The sequence below is a fragment of the Oxyura jamaicensis genome, chromosome 7, assembly GCF_011077185.1.
Source record: "Oxyura jamaicensis isolate SHBP4307 breed ruddy duck chromosome 7, BPBGC_Ojam_1.0, whole genome shotgun sequence".
In the NCBI taxonomy this organism is placed as follows: domain Eukaryota; kingdom Metazoa; phylum Chordata; class Aves; order Anseriformes; family Anatidae; genus Oxyura; species Oxyura jamaicensis.
Window position 1 is genome coordinate 36,185,792 of NC_048899.1, and position 19,125 is coordinate 36,204,916.

Genomic DNA, 19,125 nt, shown 5'->3' on the forward strand with positions numbered 1-19,125 from the left:
TTTTTTTTTTTTTTTTAATTTTTTTTAATCTTTCACTTATTTATTTGAAAATGTGGCATGGTTTGCAGGCAATTTTGTTGACCTGGCATGTTTCTGCTCTTGATGTACCCATGGTAAGCTTTCTGATAGTTAGAGGTTAATGAAGTACTCTTAATACTGACTCAGTGGGGTTGACAGGCCTTGTTAAATGTGCCACATAAAGTAGGGAGCTCTGGTCAATGCTTTCCTGTTCAGAGGGAAATGGAGTCTAAGACCTGAATATCTCAGATATCTCAGGCATGGTCAAAGAGATGACAAAGCTGCAGTCCATTTTTGTTGCAATTGTTTGAGCTGCTGCAGGAAAAGCAGGGTTTTGCATGTTGAAGGGGTGTTGTGTAACCACAGAAACTTGTCCTGTACACACTCCTTTTCAGTAATTGATCATTGCTTGTCTGCTTCCTGGTCTTCAGAGTCACCAGGTCTGACCTCCGTTAACCTCCAAACTTACCTCTAGGCTACCCTTTCTTGCTACTTATCCAAAGATGAACTCTCCATGTGTTGTTGCTGAAGTGCCTGAATGCCTGAGCACGGGCAGTACGTTGGTGACCGAGCATCACCATGCCCAGCAAGTACGTTGGTGATCGAGCATCCCCCGCCCTTCTGCCAGAGCATTTCTGGGAACAGGTCGCGGAGATCTGCTCTGAGGAAGTGGACTCACCTACCATGCAGAAGTAAGAGTAGTGCAGCCAAAGGATGGCTACTCTACCATGTAATTAGGATGGGGAACTTCGCTCAGTGAACCTTTAGCTCATTTATTCTCTGTGTGTGCTGCCATAGGACCCATCTTTGCTCTGCAGTGGGCACTCTCATACGTGAAGACAACAAGGGGGTGCCTGTTAAACTCGGTTTAATCTAAAGGTAGTTGCAGGTAATTTGGGCTCTGTCCTGATTGTAACAGTCTTTTGTTAGAAGAACTCAAGATAATTGTTCTCAATATCTAAGTAATTTTAAGGAGAAAAAAAAAAAAAAAAAAAAGAAGAAGAAGAAGAAGAAAAAAGGCCATAGCTCCTCCTTCATACAGTTCTTCTCTACTTTTCCCTTACTTATTTAAAAATGCAGCAGTGCTGGAGGCCACAGCTTTTGGGAAGGTGACTCCTTAGCTGCGATTCATACATTTCTGAACCAGTTGTTCCTGGGAAGAGTGGAAGAGTGCAAAACTGAAAATCCCCACAGAAACATGATTAAATATTAATTCAAAAGGTGAAATCCTGGCTGGCTTTCAGGCAAGGTCAGGCTCCTAAAAGCTAAAAACTAAAGGTTTTTAAAAGTCTGAAACTCCTGTGAAAGTCTGTGTTTTAGTAACTTGAATCCAATTGAAATACAGTGTAATTAAGGCTTCCAAGACACTTGGGGTTTATTTCTAAGAAGTGCTTAGATAACCTGTAGGCAACTTTCAGCATTTTCAAGGGACCATGTAATTTTAAAGTTATGAATGCTGGTCATTTCTACCTGGAACCTAAACAAGCCTCTGTGAAAATGTATATTACTTAAGAAAAAATAAAAAATAAAAAAAAGAAATCTTGTGGCCTTAAGACTCAGCTAATGTTATTGCCTCTTCTCATTTGAAGAGGTCTCTCCTGTTCTCAGGGAGCTTGTTGTTTCAGTACTCATGTGAAGGTGGGAAAAACATGATGTGAAAAAGAGACCCTTTGTCTTTGCTTTCTTTCCTAATGTGGATGCTAAGTATCTTACTGATGCAAAGGGGCTGGAGAGAGCAAAATGTGTAAATAATTTAATAGGGAAAAGAATTGTAAGATAGCAATTCACCAGAGTAAGGACAATAGAGTACAAAATGCCATAAAAGATAATAGGCTTATATGAATTGGCATGTGTTAGTGATTATGCAATCATTCATTTCCCACAGATTTCTTTTTATAGGAAACTTCGGAAAATCCCCAAAGAACTGACCGAGTCATTTAACCACAACAGGTTTCTTTTCAACATGGCTAGGAGTGGGCGATAAATATGTTCACATATTTGTGCGCTGATGGCTCGTTTTCACCCGCTGGAAGCAGCAGCGCCCCGTGCTGCCACAGCCACCCGGAGAAGCCGGGGACCACGACCCCATGCCGAGAGCGTCCTCCTCCGCCCCCCAGTTCCCTTCTCGCTTGCGTGGGACCAGGTGACGGATCCAGATGGGAACATGCTCGGGTAATCTGGGGCTTTCAGCCCGGTTTGGGTCACGCCTGGCGCGACAGGCGCTGGGGCAGCCGAGGAGAGGGATTTATGCTCCAAAAAATGTTCCCAGCTCTGGGCTGGATGCAAATCCCTCTGGCTTGCAGTGAGCAGCTGAGTGCTCCTCGGTCACTGGCAAAAGTAGTCGTTTTCTTTGTTGCTGTCATAGACAGTTTAAATACTTACATTTCTGGCAGCAGTTTTCCCTCACCAGTAGGCTAAGGAAAACAAGACCTCGATACACACTTCCTAAGGATTTTTTTTTTTCTTTTCTTTTTTTCTTCCTTTTAAACAGGTTATTTTCCTTGCAGTTTTCAGGACAGTTGCTTGCAGCCTCCAAATGTCCCTGCAGCCTCAAGATGTGCTGTCAGTGGGCTTGGCCCTCTCCAGGCTGCCTCGCTCCAGAGAGGCCCTAAGGGATGTGAGCATCCTCACGTGCATATGGTGTGTCTCAGACTCTCCTCTTGCTCAAGCATCTCCGAGCTGAGCGGTTGCAGGGGACATTACTCCTTACTCATTCCTCCCTCCCCTTCTCAACTCCTCTTCCTGGGGCTGCTTTGCTTTCTTTCACTTTGCTCTGCTTTGCTTTACTTTGCCCTGCTCAGCCCTATGGGGCAAGCATGCTCAAGCCATGGTGGTGGTGACTGCTGTCCTGGAAGGAGAAGATGCTCAGGTTTACAGTGATTTCAGGAGCATTCTGTGGCACCAAAATATGGCATCCTGGCTCAGAGTGTGCAAACAAGGCTTGATCAAACTCGCCTCAGAGCCTCCAAGTGTAATTTTGCTGGTATCATTCAGACAATCTTAGTTGCTCTGTACAAAGTGCCATTCTTGCTCCTGTGTAAGTAGCAGGATGAAGGGAGAGTTGGTGGAAGACTTTGAACTCCAAATCACTTTTAAAATACTGAAAAAGGAAACTGGTTGGAGGATCTGGCTCTCCCTCATGGTTTGGCTTTCAAATCCAGAATTCTGATGTCTGAGAGATGTCATAAATCAAAGCCATTCATCAGGTTACAGACATCTCTGAATATCAAATAATTTATTGTTCAAAAAAAAAAAAAGAATTAAAAAATGGAAAAAGAAAAGAAAGAACAAAAGGAAACTGCCCATTAAATCCCGTTAAATCCCACAAGTGGTTAAAAATGGTCATTAGGAGCATTTGCAAATGTTTTGCTTAGCTTAAGTTAGATGGACGTAATTTCGATTAGGCCATGTATTTTTTTTTTTTTTTTTTTAAACTACATTACTAAGCTGTCTATGAATAGTAATGTTTTCATTTTTTAAATACACCAACTCCCTTCACAGTTTCAGCTCTCTTCTGTCATATTTTGAACTTTAGAAAATGCACAAGGACAGAAAAATACCAAAGGGATATGATACAGAGCGAGTCTGACCTGCCCCTTCCCAAACCAGCACCGCACTCACCAAACCCCTTGCCCAGCACCAAAACGGCGGCAGCTTTGTGGCAGGAGACCAGGCTCTCCTGTCAGCTGTGATTCTCAACTGCAGTGTCACAAAAGTTTGCTTCACCTGCAGTAACACAGTTGATCACAGAGTCACTTAAATCTTTGTGTCTGTGTTTCCAGTTTGCCATTAGGGACCATTGGCTGGGCTGCAGCCCTGCTGCTCAGGGTGTGCAGCGAGTGCTTGGAGTCTTGTCCCTGGTCTTTAATCTCGCTATTTCCTCACTCAGTCTTTTGTAACACACCAGTCAGTTTTACATGCCAATGTATGTGGAAGTACAGTTGATTCCACCAGGAAGGCACACAGGCATTGCAAATGCTTGTTTAACCCCGGATTGAGGACACTGGTGGCACGTAGCACTAGTCAGCACAGGATGCACCTCTGTTAGACGGGAGCCTGTGCTAGGCAAAGCTGGCGGGTCACTGTGCCCTGAGACAACATTTAGGCTCAAACAAACCCTAATAAATGTTCAAGGCATCTGAACACACATGTAGAAGCGTGGCTCTTCCTCCTCCCATACACCACCTCACAGCAATGCCTGTGCACAGCCTCACTTGCTGGGAGGCAAAGTTTGAATGTTTTTTTTTTTTTTTTTTTTTTTTAAATTGCAGAAATATTTTTGCAGTAAGAAAAGGTAAGCTCTGAGTTGCCCATTAGATGTTTAATTAAACGAGGCATGAACACAAGTTTGGGTTACACTTGCAGCAGTGCATCGACCGAACCAATGAATGCCTGTGATTTTAAAGTACTGTTAATCTAAGGCAATGAGTTCTGAATAATGTTTATTAACTCTATTTTAATGACTTGTCGGTTTTCTAGAACACATGCTGGAGTATTTTAGAAATCACTTAGTAAATGTAGTTTTAATTCTTTTCCCATATTCATGGGCTGCTGCTTATTTAAAAAAAAAAAAAAAAGAAAAAAAGAAAAAAAAAAGAGATTAGAAGGTTCAGATTTAAAGCAGCAAATTGCTGTGCTAATCTGCAGGTATTTCTCTTCTTGATATGGCCACTAATGTCTAATCTTAGCAATGCAGGCCCAATCATTGTGCTTTTTCATTAGAGCTGCAATGAACTGTGTGCCAGGGACTTGAACTCTGGTGAGAAAACTGCTCTGAGCTTGCAAGCTTTCATATGAAAATGTACTGTGTGTTTTAAAGAGCAAGTCTAAAAAGAACTCGTTGAGTTTGTGCAGAAGCTGGAGAGTTCACTATATCAGCCCTAGTAGGAACAGCATGCCTTTGGACCTCCGTGAAGTGGGGTGGTTAGGGCTGGCCAGGGACAAGAATTCCGTGTCATGAAAAATTTTCAAGCCTTTAAATTTGTTTCCATTTCTCAGGAGGGAGAAATAAAACCTCTGGTGTTATCTTTTTGCCTGCAGAATATTTTGGTAAAGTCTATGGAGAGAACCTTCCCTGCTGGATGCTGTCTTCAATGTGTCTCCAGTTGAGAGCTGGGATCTGCACTTGAAACTCTCGCCAGTCGCAGTACCTTCAGGTAAGCCTGCGTTGACTTTCTCTCTCCTCTCCTACTACCCAAAAGCTCCATATAAAATGTGAAAAATCCCACCAGTGACCAGTGGCATCTTTTGGAGAGAGGTTTTTTTTTTTTTTTTTTTTTTTTTTTTTTTTTTTTTACTTCCTGGGTGTTGTAATGGTCATGACTGGTCTGAGACCTCAGAGTTGTGATGTGTCTTGATGTGACTGACTTGGAGTACGTAACTGAATGGAGTTGGTGCTGATCTGGGTCATAAGAGACTGCCATTGCTGTTTCTTTATATAGGAAATGAGTTGTTGCTCTTGAGCAAAGCGACATTCTTCAGGATATCCTCACCTAGAGGTGAGCAGTACCTTCAGAGAGCCATCCCCCAGGTGCTGCTGAGCATGGAAGTCTCAATAACTTTTTTTCTTTCAGGTTTTCTAGTTCCTTGAGCTTTGCTTTCTTACACTCTGGCATTGTTTCCAGTATTTCAGTGTTTCTGCAGCCAAGTGACCTTGCAGTCTGAAAGATGATCCATCTCCTCACAGAACAACCTTCTCTACCTTTGTGGTTTCCCTTTGTTTCTGTGGTCTCCTAATTTTTTTTGTAATCTTTTATCTTACTAATTTCAAGTATCCACTGGTTTTGATCCTTACCAAGGAGCTTATTTTTATTTCTCAATTCTTTTGCTCCCAGATCAGGGGATTGATCTTGTACTTTGAAATCAGTGGTCATTTGACTGTGGGTATTAGACACCCTTAAGCTCCTGAAGACCAAAACAGTAAATATGGAACAGAAGTAGCCTTAATTTAATATTGTGAGCCTAATAAGCCTCTGTTTTCTGTTTTTTCTGCTTGGACCTATGGCCTACTGTAAAGCATTTAGGGTGGGGGGGGCACTGAAACAAATCACCGTCACTTTCCAGAACAGACTTCAAAGGCATGCTCACTTTTCCCATTGCTTTTTATCTTCCTTCTATTTCTACTGCTTACTCTTTTTTTTTTTTGCTTTTCTTTTTCTTTTTCTTTTTCTTTCTTTCTTTTTCCATGCTGCTGTTCCAATTTTTGCCCACTTTTTATTTCTCTATTAATTTTAATTAGGCTCATGAGCTTGATCACCAGGTGGGTTTTCCCCAAGCTTCCACAGCAATACTTTCCATCAGCAGCTGACTTGCAAGGGAATTTTGTTAAGCTGCAGATAGGAGATAGAAGCTTAATGTTATCGGATACAGAGTGTTTCAATGTTAAGTGTATTTTATATCTGGTGAACTTGCCAGGAAGCATTATTTGCTTGATTATTTTTAAGCAGGCAGGCTTGAGGGCCCTTGACAAGCAAGGTACCAGAGGGCAAATGAGAGGGGAGGGATGTTAGCCAGGGGAATGATTCATACCTCCGAAGCTAACCAAATGCTTGCGAGTCTCAGGGAGGTAGCTCTGCATCTTCCAACTGCCTTTTCTGATGAAAATGCAACATAGGCAAAAAAAATAATAATGAAAGGAAAGAAAAAAAAAAAAAAGGAAAAATAGAGAAAAAAAAAATCCCTGGATTCACTTCTGGAGAATCTCATCACATGCAAAGTTGACTGCTAGGAAGGTTGGCACACACCTTCTGGACATTTTGTGCATGGTTTTCCTGGGCAGGTTCTTACTGGGTAAGCTTTTCCTGTATCAAATGCTAAGTAGCGTAAAATATGAGCTATCAGGGTGAATTGCAGTTTTCGTTTTGTGATGATTTGCATATTCAGAATCTGCCTTGGGTCTTCTTGTTTTTATTCTTCTTCTTTTAAAACTACATTTACCTGAAGAAGGGCTTAGCTCTGAGTGTACAAAATAAGCGTTTTCTCTGCAGATGACTTTAATCCTACCAAAAGAATTAACACTTGGAGCAGAAAACCTTCTTTGGGTCCTACAGGGCATTAGAACATCTCAGGTACTGGCTGCTGGTTTAATAAAAGGATAGGATTTCCATTTACTTCAGGCAGGCTTAATGTATTGTTCTTGTAGTGAGACAGTCAGAATGAGTCAGGAGCCAAAGAATACACTTTATAGACACAAATAATCGTAAATTCAGAATGTCACCTTTAGGCAGAGGCATTTTTATTATTGTTAGTGGAGCTGCTGAGTAGGTTTGATGTTTTATTCTCTTGAGTACTAAATGTTCCAGAGTACCACAGCCCTATCTTTATCAGGCTCACAAGGAGGGAGCACAGCCAAACTTGCTTCCTATACTTCTCTATGATTGATAGCAGATGGCATGCTTTAAAATAAACCTATCCATTAGCAGTCCTCAGTGTTTTTACTCAAGGCATTTACAACTGTCTCAACCAGAAAACACATTCGCTCCACAAGCTAGTTTCAGTCTGCAACAGCTGTACAGGTGCAAATCTTTCATTAACTCTTAAACAGTGGTGAAATAAACGTTGCACTGTATTTTATTTTTAGTGGAGAGGTTGTTCTTCAGGCGAGGAGTGGATTTTATTCTCCCTTTGCATATGGCAGAGGTTTGTGTTAAATGATATTAAGTTATGGTATTTATTTTTTTTCCAGCCTCCTGCAAATCTTTAGGATGTCATGTTGTACCCTCCAAATGATTGGTCGGCAAATACTGGGGGAATTGTAACAGGGGACTGGGATTCCTGGGGGACTCGTGGCCTCTTCCTCTTCCTCTCTCTGCAGAACCACCCAGCATGGCCACACTTGGTACTGCCCCATGGAGGAGAGGCCACGTGGTGTCCCCTGCCCCTGCCTCATTCTAGGGTTGATTTTTTTTTTTTTTTTTTTTTTTCTGGTTTATTGAAAAATGCAGGGAGATGTGTGCACACACATATTTTTCAACCTGATTCTGAGCTCACTGCTGTTAGGCTATTCTGTACATAAATTGCTAAAATCTGTCCCTACGTTCACTTTATTTTGCCTATGCAACAGACATAAAGGATGTTAAAATTGGCCTAGCAGTCCATCTAATACAATGAACTCCCAAGCACCTCCCCAAACATTAGTACATCAGCAGCTAGAGCTTTAAAATATTAGTAGCAAATCTTTAATATTATCATTTAACATTAATATTAGACAAGATCTTAAAATATTAGAGCCAGATAAAACAGTATTAACAGGGGTATAGGAGTCATTAAGCAGAATAACCATCACTGACTAAATGGATGCTGAAACTTTAACATGCAAACCAGTGTAGATGATAGGAACTTCACAGAGACGAGAGGATCCTTTCATTTAAAAGGAGGTTGGAGAGACGAAGGTTAGGGATTTGAAAGCTGGTAAATAAAACAACACAGCAGGAAAAGTTATATGGAATGTGCCATCTCATTAGTGGCGATCATGTCCTGTGTTATTTTTCTTAAGCTGAAAAGATAAAACAAGAAGACAGGCAATATTCTGTTGCAAATAAATGGAAATTGGGGCATTTTCTGTATAAATCTAAAGTAGCAGGAGGAAAATATAAAAGTGCTCTCAGCACTGGAAGTCCATGTAGGGTAATGGAGGTGCTAAAGTGATTTAACAAGAAGGTCTGTAGCTTGTGTGCCTTTTTTATTACATGGCAGGCAAAGTTTGGGGAACTTGAGCTTGGCCCCATGGAGGAGGGTGTTCTGCCAGCCCAGGGTGCAGGGGTTTGCTCCTGAGGGCAATGGGCTGCTATTCAGCTCATGTCAGCTCTTTCTGTGAGCACCTGGAGGATTGGGTGCTAAATGAAATGGGGAAAAAAAAAAAAAAAAAAAAAAAAAAAAAGGCCATCTGTAGACATAAGAACTTTAAGAGCATCAGTACTTGCTTCTAGCTAATCTCTCCTGATGACTCCCGTAAGCAGGCAAGGCTAGTTGTTGCTGTTAATTATTCAAAGCCCCGCACCAGTTTCATAGCTGAGTGCAGTAAGAGGATGTGCAGTGTCCCCATTTCTCAGTCTGGCTGGGGGAAAAGCTTCAAATGGGGTTTCTCCTGGCACTGCTGCCTTGACACCCTGTTTTCAGGTGGGAAACATGAGGCCAAGAGGGGCTGCAGCTGAGAGGGGCCCAGTCCTTGGCCATCTGGCACTGTGAAACCTCACCTGTTTCATTAGGACCTGATGAGCTGAATGCAGGGAAGGGTTCGGTAACATCCTCCTGCATCATAAAACAGTGAGTGTGCTGACTGGTTTGGGGGACTATGTTCTACATTCTTGTATGTAGAATAATAACCCGAAAGGTGCGAGGTCACATTTTTTAATGCTTCATCACAGGAGGAACAGGAGGGAAAGGCACATGCTTTGAGGTCCACATCACATCCGTAGTGTCCTCAGGCAGTACAGCCACCACTGTTTCAGGATTATGCAGATTTTCTCTGCTTAATGTTCACATTAAGACACAGAGTGGAAAAGGGATGGCAGTGGAGTCATTTGTGTCTTTTCCTCACCTTCCTCACCTTGTTTGCTGTCCCAATGATGCTACCAAAACATTTTAATACATCACACAGTATGATGTAAATAAATTGGACGAAATAGAAAAATAGTCATAGAAAAAAAGCCTGTTGCACTACGCCCTCTCGGATATTTTCTAGAAACAAGGACTGATGATTTAAATTTGCTTCTTGCTTACACAACCGAGGTATCTGCCATTATTACAGATTTAGCTTCATTATAGCAAAGTCTGTATATTTCATTATAACCTTCAGAATTGCTGACTGACTTTTCTGTGAAATCAGGTTTCTGCTTGGAGTCCAGGACTGGTCACACCAACGCAGACAGCTCCTTTAGCTTGAAGCTGGGAAACTAAAACACTTTTGTGTTACTTTTAGAGATGGCTACGCTGTTTGCTGCTTTCGGTCCACTGGCATTATGGGGTTATTGTGTTATGGTGTTATCAGACTATTCCTGATGTGATTAGCAGCCTTCTGAAGAAGAGAAACAACTGCGTATAAAATAACTTTGTGTAAAATAACTCCTACGACATGCAGAGTCTGATGTGTTTGGTGGCCACTGACCTCGGGGTGGTTATTTCCAGGAGTCAGAGTGTACAGGTGCCTAAATATCTACAGGCATTGGCATGCACAGTCCTCCAGGGAGGCAGGGAAACATTTTCTTCTTTAAATGAGAGTCTTAATATTAAGTGTATTCTTAAGCACTATATGAGCTGAGGTGGGGCAAAGCACACAGTTTATTAAGATATCACAAATCATTGCAAATTATGTAGGGGGTATATAGTATATTTTCATTTAATAAAGAAAAAAAAATCCTTTTATCCCCCCTCCAACCCCTTTATTTATTTATAACCTAGGAAGATGTGATGTTATTAAGATGTGAACAAATCTGGCCTGGATGCCATCCAGCATACCCAGAACTGGTGTTGCACCATAATAACCAGTTTTTCTGAAAAAAGCAGTAAGTCCCAGTCCCATCCCTGGGCTGGCGAGTGCTGGAGGGGAGCCCGGGGTGATTGGGAAGGGGAGGGTGGACAGGGGCTACACTTAATCCCCAGTAGAATATGGCCTTTCAGTGAATAAGATGGATTTCTGGTGCTGGTCTCCATGCTTTTCATAGCAGTGTTCCCAGTAGTAAAGTTGTGCTTGGACTAAAGAGCCCCCCTCATGCCCCCTGCTTCCTTGCCAAAACTAAGCTCAGCTAACATAAATCATATTTTAGGAAGCTAATTGTACAGCCAAATAACAGAAAGGTATTGAAAAACTGTTGTATGACTAACATTAAATGAATTTACATTGGCAGTATGGAACACATATACTAAAAATAAATATAGAAACATGGCAAAAGTGTAAGCTATGGAATTTAAACAAAAAAATGTAATGCCAAATATTAGGTATGGTATTCAGACTTATTACAGAACTAATACTCTATTACAAACAAACTTATACAGTTTAAATCAGTTCTGAATAAAATTTGCTCTTTTATCATTTGATTGTATTTCTTGGAAACCTGAAACAGGTCAGGATAATTTTTTTTTTCTCCTTTTCCTGAAGTGTATTACATAAGGTCTGTATAAATGCCCCCACCAGCCTTTGGGCTGGATTATGAAACTGCTTAGCAGTCCCTAGCAAGACCCTGGAAGCAATTTGGCAAGGAAATGATGCCATCCCAGGGACTTTTAGGGGACTTTCAGGCCCAGTCCGATTTCCACTGATGCCCACAGAAATGTTCACACCATCTTCGGCACTGAAGGTGCTGTCACCAAACCTGTCCCTCAGGAAGGGACTTGTCATTTGCAGGACTTGGAACCTGGCTGGTTGTGTCATCTCCTTCCTTGCTGCGCAGGAGTTTTTTGGCAGATGTGGGGCTGGGAGCTCCGGCCTGCGTCTCACCTGATGACAAAGCCAGCAACAAACCACGGGGCAGAGCTGTGTGGCTGTCCCCCAGGTCACCCACTCTTCGTCAAGGGCAGAGCAGCTCCAGGCTGGGGGTGATGTCAGCTGGAAAAGCAGGTACAACCTAAACAGAAGCAATCCATGAAGGGAGGAGGGGAAAGAAAAAAAAAAAAAAACAACACACACACACACACACACAAAAACTTTTGGAGAAGATTTTAAAAGTTTCCTGATGGATCAGCATCCTTGAGATTAAACATTCCCATATGTAAGTTGACATTTGAAAATGTAAGTCTTATGAAAGATAAGAAGGAAATTGTGAGAAATGCAACCTTAAATATTTTGAAGCATGACTTCCTGGATTATGTGGCGGTTGGCAAAACTTTCAGGGGAAAGATGCACGCCTCAAACTGCACATGGTGTAGGGCACTCGTTTGCCTAAAAGTTTCCTCCTGTCACTCAATGTTTTTGTGTTCGAGCCCTTCCACACCTTTGGAGGAGAGCTGCAGTATCCTTTCTGTGTTGCTTTTAATCTCGCAGACAGATGTTTTAGATCAATCGCTCAAAACGGATCAGTTTAGCAGTCAGAAAACACTGTCAGGAAAGATTTGTTGTAGAGAAGACAAAACCGTGAAATAAAATTGAACTTTTATCCCCATTTGGATGGGAACTGTGCTTGGCTGGGGATCCCAAGGGGATGAACACAGTGGCCTATCATGTGTTGAAAAAACAAACAGATGACAGGGCTCCGCAGTAATCAAGCAAACACGGCTTCCGAGAAGCAGTGTGATCACCATTGTTCGGTGCAGCGGGACCTAGGAGGAAGATAATTATTGAGGGAAGGAAGGTGGCCTCGGGACTGCACCAAGGGAAACCGCTGTGAGCTCCTGCCGGTTGCAAGCAGCCGGTGCCACGCTTGCAGCGAAGGTGTGACACACACACAAGGCCTGGCAGAGCAGCTGGACCTCATCTGAGGAGTGATTAACACACCAGCAGTGGTGGGTGTCAGTATTTCCTGGCTGCAGTGGTACATCGTCTTCCCATGTCTAAAAACCCAACACAAGTAGGGTGGTGGGGTTCATGTAGCAGCCACAAGCCCCACACAGCCCCTTGACAAGGCAGAGGGGGCTCAACCCAAACGTCCAGCCCTCTGGCCACCTTTTCCTGATTGTGTGTCAGCAGAAATCTAAAAATGTACTTTTATTTTTATATATATATTTTTTTTATATATTTTTTTTTTTCCCAGAACGTTGTGCTGTGTCCTGTGATGGCCTGTTCATATGCTGAGCTGGAGCTCTGCTTGGCACCATCCTTCGGTCTGATTTTGGTGCAATACCAGGTTTGCAATGGCAAATCTTCCTACCGAGGACCATGTCTCTGCTCCACCTTCATTGCCATGTCCTGTGTGTCTGTGCTGGGAGACGCATCCTGCTTTTTGGGTGCATTGTACTTTGTTTTGGGAGGTTTTGCGGAGCGGTGCCTTCGCCGGCTCGCCTCCCTCTGTATCCTCCGTGCTGGATGAGTTTGCATTGTGTGGTGTTTTCCTCTTCATTTATTGCAAACAAATCTGGTCTCTGCCATTTGTTTACTCTTATACTCTGTCTTTATGCCTTGGTATGCATTTTTAATTAGATGCGCTTCAGTTCTTTCGCTGCTTGTTAACACTTTCGGATGGGAAGTATGGTCCCCACCAGCCCTGCAAGAGTTCTCTCTGCTTAGGAAATGCAGATTTGTTTCTCCTACCCCTGATAATTGTCTGGTACAAAGACTTGGTCCCCAGCCCACCTACCTGCTGGGTCCAGGTATTCTTGTGGCGGACCCTTAAGGCCATCCCCCTACACAGCCAGGGCAGTCTGAGTGCACTTTACTCTGAAATACTCTGCATACAGAGAACTAGTGTTTTGGCTATTTGTCTGGACTGCTTCCGGGCCTCAGCAGCTCCAGCTCGGATGCCTGACACGGAGAAGTCCTGGACAAAGGCTGCAGTGTGCACAGATCAACTGCGTGCGTTGTCCAAGGCCCCTCTGCATACAGAGATGAGGAATGCGCCAGGCTCGTGAAGGCATTGGCCACCCGTCCGGTGAATGGAGGATGGATGAGCCTGGAGAGGGATCCTGAAGCCCTAAGCACATGACAACTTTCACAAAAAGGCATCTTTCCTGAGTGCCACTATTGTTAAAGCATCAAATTACTCTTTTTTTTTTTTATTTTTTTTTTCTCCTTTTCTTTTAAATAGTGTGAGCCCATTAGCACTTGTGCTGTTTTCTTCTGCCTCCATATCTGACTCATGCCACAGGCAAAAGATTTCATCCTTCCTATCTCCCTTCTATACCACCAGCTTTCTGTAGATGGTGTGGGCACTGGGATGGGAAAACTTGACCCCACTCCACCCTTCCCTTCCAGTTTGCCTGCCCCGCTGAAGCACTCACTCGCTCTCCTGTTTTGTCAGAACGTGTGCGTTCTCCAGGATTTAAGCCCTGCGAGGGACTGCAGGACTGAAAAGAGACAAAAATGTCTCTTCCCTTCTCAGAAAGTCTTCCCTGACCCCGTTCTTTGGCTGGGGGCAAGGTTGCCAAAGGTCAATATCCACTTCAGTGTGTGGAGAGATCGATATCTGCTGAAGCCGGTGCCTAGGCTTGCTTCCTCTCCCTTGCCAGCACTATATTTCACAGAGAGGAGCCAAGAAATGTTTCTCCTCCCTTCTAAGAAAAAGGGGGAGAAAAAGAAAGGAAAAAAAAAAAAAAAGAAGAAGAAGAAGAAGAAAAAAGCCTTGTCTCCACACTTACTCCCACCAGGAGGGTATTGTGTTTGGCCTCTGCTCTGCTTTTTGTTATCCGTTTGCATGGCATGATGTTTGCTTTGGCCGGCGGGGCAGCGGCCGGCTCCTTGGCCAGAGGATGGGTTGGGGCAGGGTCCTGCTGGTACCCAGCGGTGCACGGAGCAGGGATGCTCGGCCCCTGGTCCTGGGAGGCTTTGGGGTGCTGGGATGCAGACAGCATCCCAGATGGCAGGGTTTCAGGGTGGCAGCATGCAGGTGGTGGGAGCAAAGAGCTCAGTGCCGAGCCTGCAAAAAAAAAAGTCACTCTATGGAGCAGCATCGTGTTGGCAGGGAGATGAAGTGTGCGGGCTAATAGGTCTTTTCCACTTTAATTTCTATTTGAAAATGACTCTTTGTTGCTGTTCTCAGACTCAGCGCCAGCCGTTCCTTACGCCACACACCAGATCTTTCTTTCTTTTCTGCCCTTCGCTTCACGGAGAAGGCTTTAAAGCAAACAAACACAAAACTGTGAGAAACCGAGGGAAGATATGGACTGGCCCACTCGTTACTGCTGGAATGTGGAAACTATGAAGACATCTTTTTTTATTACCAATGCTGGAAAGCACAGTCACTGAGTGGGCTGGAATACAATTTATACTACATGCAGTAGTTAAAAAAAACTGCAGAAATGGGTGTAACCCTGGGCTGTGGTACAACTGGCCTTTCAGCCCCCACTTGAGATTCCTCCATCCCAGGGGGCAACAGTGGTTTGGAAGAAGAGCGTGCATTTAATTTCCCTCGGAGAACTTATTGGAGTTGGCACTTCAAGAAAGACTCTGAAGTATATTTTTTGTCATGATTAGTGGCCCCCTCACCACTACGTTTGATTGTGTTGGAAGCGGAAAAGTTAAATTCTTATAAAATGATGATTTACAATCCTTGATTATCCAGGTAGGGTGCGCGGATTGCGCCAGCTTGGTCATGGGACTCCAGCCTCATCCGAGCTCATTGCTGTGAGAAAATAAAACTAAAATGTAAAAAAGCTGAAAACACATCCTCTGATTGCTCAGGGAATTTTCTTAGTCATACGTTATCTTTCCTAGTAGTTTCAGTTATTTTGTCTCCACTAAAACCCAAAGCAAAACACTGCCCTGACACTTTCCCCTTGATTTCTGATCTGCAGCAGCCAAATTTATTTTTATCTCATGTCGTCTTTTCCCCTATGGTTATGCAAATCCTCGGAATAGGGGGCAAGGGGAAGAGCTAATTTTAAAGTCAGTAAATTCCAGTGGAAGATTTCTTCAGTCGCTCCGAGCGGGACTATCCTGGGTGCTGTTGCAGAGCTGTGGCTACCTCCAAATAGCACAGGGGTAGGTGCCAAGTGGGGAGGCTGAATATTTTCCTTGTAGACACATAACTTTGCCCACAGGACTGAAGTCTCTTGCCTTAATGCTCTGTTAAACTTTTCTGCAAGTACAAAGTTGTCTTAGGAGGCACACGTTGGTGAAATGTATCTCTGTACAACCAGCTGCTGAATATGAACTCTGTGTGAAGAGGGTTTGGTGGTGGGTGAAGGTGGGACTCCTGAGAAATACCTTAGAGAAAACATGGGACACCAAAACCTCATTGCTTCTTCCAGCAATTTTTCTCTGTTTTTGTTAGCACATGCTATACTTTGATATAATTTTTGTCTTTTTCCCCTGGCAAGAGAATTCCATTTTCTTTCTTTCTTTCTTTTTTCCTCAAATCTATTTAATCTATAAAATCTAGTATGCAGCAGGAGATTCTCTGTGGATTTCCAGGCTGAAAACCCAGCAAGGATAACCCTGGGGTCTGCTTTGTGAACAAACACAAGTGTACCAGCGTGTATATGCAGGTGTAGAAACTGAAATGCAGACTGCTCTGTGTGTTTTACCAAAATCATTGGAGGTAATCAGAGTAAGTGGCACGTGTAACAGCTTCCTACCAGCGCTGTGCTTTTGTTCAGCGTGCTGGTGCTGGGTTAGTCAATGCAATTTGTGGTCAATGTCTGGAATCGCATTCGGATCCTCTTTGCTCTTCCTTTGAGTACCATTGCAATACTCATTACTGCAGCGAATTAACCAGAGTCAGGAAACTGCTGTGGGGCCTGAAGTTTCTGTATCCAGCAAAACACATAAGCCTCTCCTGGTATGGTGTGTCAAGGGGCCATAAGTGTATCTTTAAGTGCTGGGTAAATTGGAAAGAGTTTAAATATCCATTTAGGCCTTTCTCTGATTTGGGAAGGGAAGAAGAGGATGTGAATATTTATGAAACTAAAGTAATTTAGGTGCAAGGTCCCAGGTTTGGAAAATTTGGCCCATAAAATACATGCACTAGGGGTGCTTGTGGTTGCATAAGATAACAAAATTCACGAGTTGTTTGGATTAATCTCCCAAGCCACTTCTGGGACATATTGTTTTCACATTCATGTAGCCTGATTAAGCTGCATATGAATTTATGTCCCAGTCTTGCAACCTAATAAACCTATACGATTTAAAATGCGTGACAAGGGCTATAGGGTTTGATGTGTAAATTCTGCTTACATGAGGCACCATGTGCATGCCTGACTCTCTGCAGAAAGAGCTGAATGCATCCCATGTCAGTCCAAGAATGAACTACAGGTCCAAATGCCAAAATAAGTAGAATAAATAATTTGTTTCAAATATGTGTTTGGGAGCTCTCAACCTAGATGTTCACTTCCAAAAATTCAGCTCTCCGATTGCAAATCCTCTGGAAGTACAGTTTTTGTTCAAACTTTTAGAGTCCCTTTGATCTGGCTGGAAATTAAAGCACATCAGGCCTTGTACGTAATCAGAAAATGCCGTGTGAAAACAAAGACTGCTGGGAGTAGCATCTCTGTGAAATTCCAGCTAGACCAAACTCGTTCGGTGCTGCTCGAGCCCTGAGCTCACTGGTCTCATGACTGTGCGTGCAGTCCGGGCTGCTTTCTGAGGGCGGCTCAGGGAAAGAGTTAAGCCTGTTCTCCTCTTCTAGTTGGCAGAAAGTTTGCAGTTTAAAATTACATACTGACTCTGGTGTAGAGACACAAGAAATTATAGAGCAGACACTGTCCAGGACAACGTATAATTTAAAATGTACTAAAGAATGTATACCACATGGCAAAGTAAGTGAAGTGCTTCTTCAAATATAAGTGTTTTGCATAGAAAGGCTGTAATTATCCACTCCTAGGGAAATGTTTGCATTCATTCTAAATCAATATTTACTATTCATCTCTTGTGTTCAACAAAACAAGGATTTAACATTTTTTTGTTTTAATGAGGTACTAAGACTACAATAATACTACAATGTAATTGTCTTGATACAAAATATTGCTAAATTGTGTTGCTATTTTGGGAGCAAGCAGTTTTTAAAAGGAGGGGTATCCCTGTTTGTGAAATGTTACTGTAGTAACACACAATCCAAGCTCAGCCAAGCAGGGAGACTCACCAGTTTCAAAGAGACGTTAAGCTGCCTCTCTGTTAAGGCCCTTAACTAGGATCATTCGGGTGAGTCCTCCATTCCCCCCCCCCCCTCCCACCGCCCATGAAAGCATCAACCTCTTTATAATGATTCCTTTTCGGCTGGCATCTCAACAACAACAACAACAACACTGCAATTTCTGTTTCTGGTTTTAAGGTTGCTTTTTTTCCCCCCAGCATCCTGCAGCGAGGCAGCGGGAGCCAGGCGCGGGCGGTAATTGGGCTGCCACCATCTCCACACACTGGTTCAAACCTGCTGTTGCAAACGGAGTAGCCTGAACTTCAACCTCCTGGGAAAATTTGGGGATGTTTCCATAGGATAGTACCAGATCTCTCCTTTATCTTTTTCAAGGAACTAATCAATATTTGCTATATTTCCTGGGCATCACATAGTGAAGGAAGCGGTCCTAAAATTACATAGGGACAATTGGTCCTTCCTGCAGCAGGATCCTGGTGAGGTGAGAGCATTTGAGCAAGGTTGGAGGTTTTGGAGGAACACCACATGCAATCACCGCTTGTACCGCTGCTATACTGTGGTTTAGAGGAAGTCCTTGCACCAAGCATCCTTTTGTTTGAATTTACCTGGCATGTCTTAAGAGCCATATTTCTCCAACTACTCTAACTTAAAAAACAAACAAGCAAACAAACATAACCACCATAGCAAACATACTTTTGGCACTGTTGTGGCTCCATGTGAATCAAATCAGATAACTGAAAACACTTTGGCTGGAAAATACTTTAAAATCTTTTTTTTTTTTTTTTTTTTTGATTTTATTTTTCTCACACTGCAGAGTCTGGCCCACCCTTCCCAACATTAAATGGTTTCACTTCTGCTGCTAAAATTCATGGTACATATAAATGTAAGCTCTTGAGTGAATGTCACTCTTCTATCCAAGTAGATAGCTCTGTATTTTTTCTATGAGTTTGAAGTCATTCTTGTTCTCAAAAAAATATATATATATAAAAAAAAAATCATGCACATAACAGGTTGAATAGCCCTGAGAGAAGAGCACTCTCTTTCTCTAGCAAATGTTATTGTAACTGGTGTTTTAATTCTCCAGATATCTCTCAGTGTACAGGGTAACAAAAGGCTGTGTAGTGCCTAATCATTCAGCAGTGATCCAGGAAAAAAGCAGAAGGTTAAGAGCAAGTTCCTAAAGTCTGTAAAATCAATGGGACACTAGAAAGGGAACTGAAGTGTACCAGAAGGGACCTCTTGAGGGTCATTAAAAAAAGCAGAAACTGATTATGAACAGAGCTTTTACCCGAAGAACTGGAGGGGGCCAGCAAAACCATTCTGCTGCACTCCAGTTAAATGTCTAATAGTGGAGACATTTTCTGCACAGCCCATAAAGGATAATGAGGACGGCTTTGATAGCTTTCAAGAAAGTTGTTCTTGTCAGTGTTCACAA

General features: G+C 42.8%; 2 long non-coding RNA genes across 2 annotated transcripts in view; both read left to right on the plus strand.

The window, feature by feature from the left end:
• LOC118170326 overlaps positions 1–612 on the plus strand; it is a 4,422-nt gene extending 3,810 nt beyond the window's left edge. The window contains exon 3 of the long non-coding RNA XR_004752645.1: positions 494–612. This is a non-coding gene — a long non-coding RNA (uncharacterized LOC118170326). The remainder of the gene's footprint in view (positions 1–493) is intronic.
• A 14,798-nt stretch (positions 613–15,410) lies between these two features.
• Positions 15,411–19,125, plus strand: part of LOC118170200 — a 29,307-nt gene continuing 25,592 nt past the window's right edge. The window contains exon 1 of the long non-coding RNA XR_004752571.1: positions 15,411–15,583. This is a non-coding gene — a long non-coding RNA (uncharacterized LOC118170200). The remainder of the gene's footprint in view (positions 15,584–19,125) is intronic.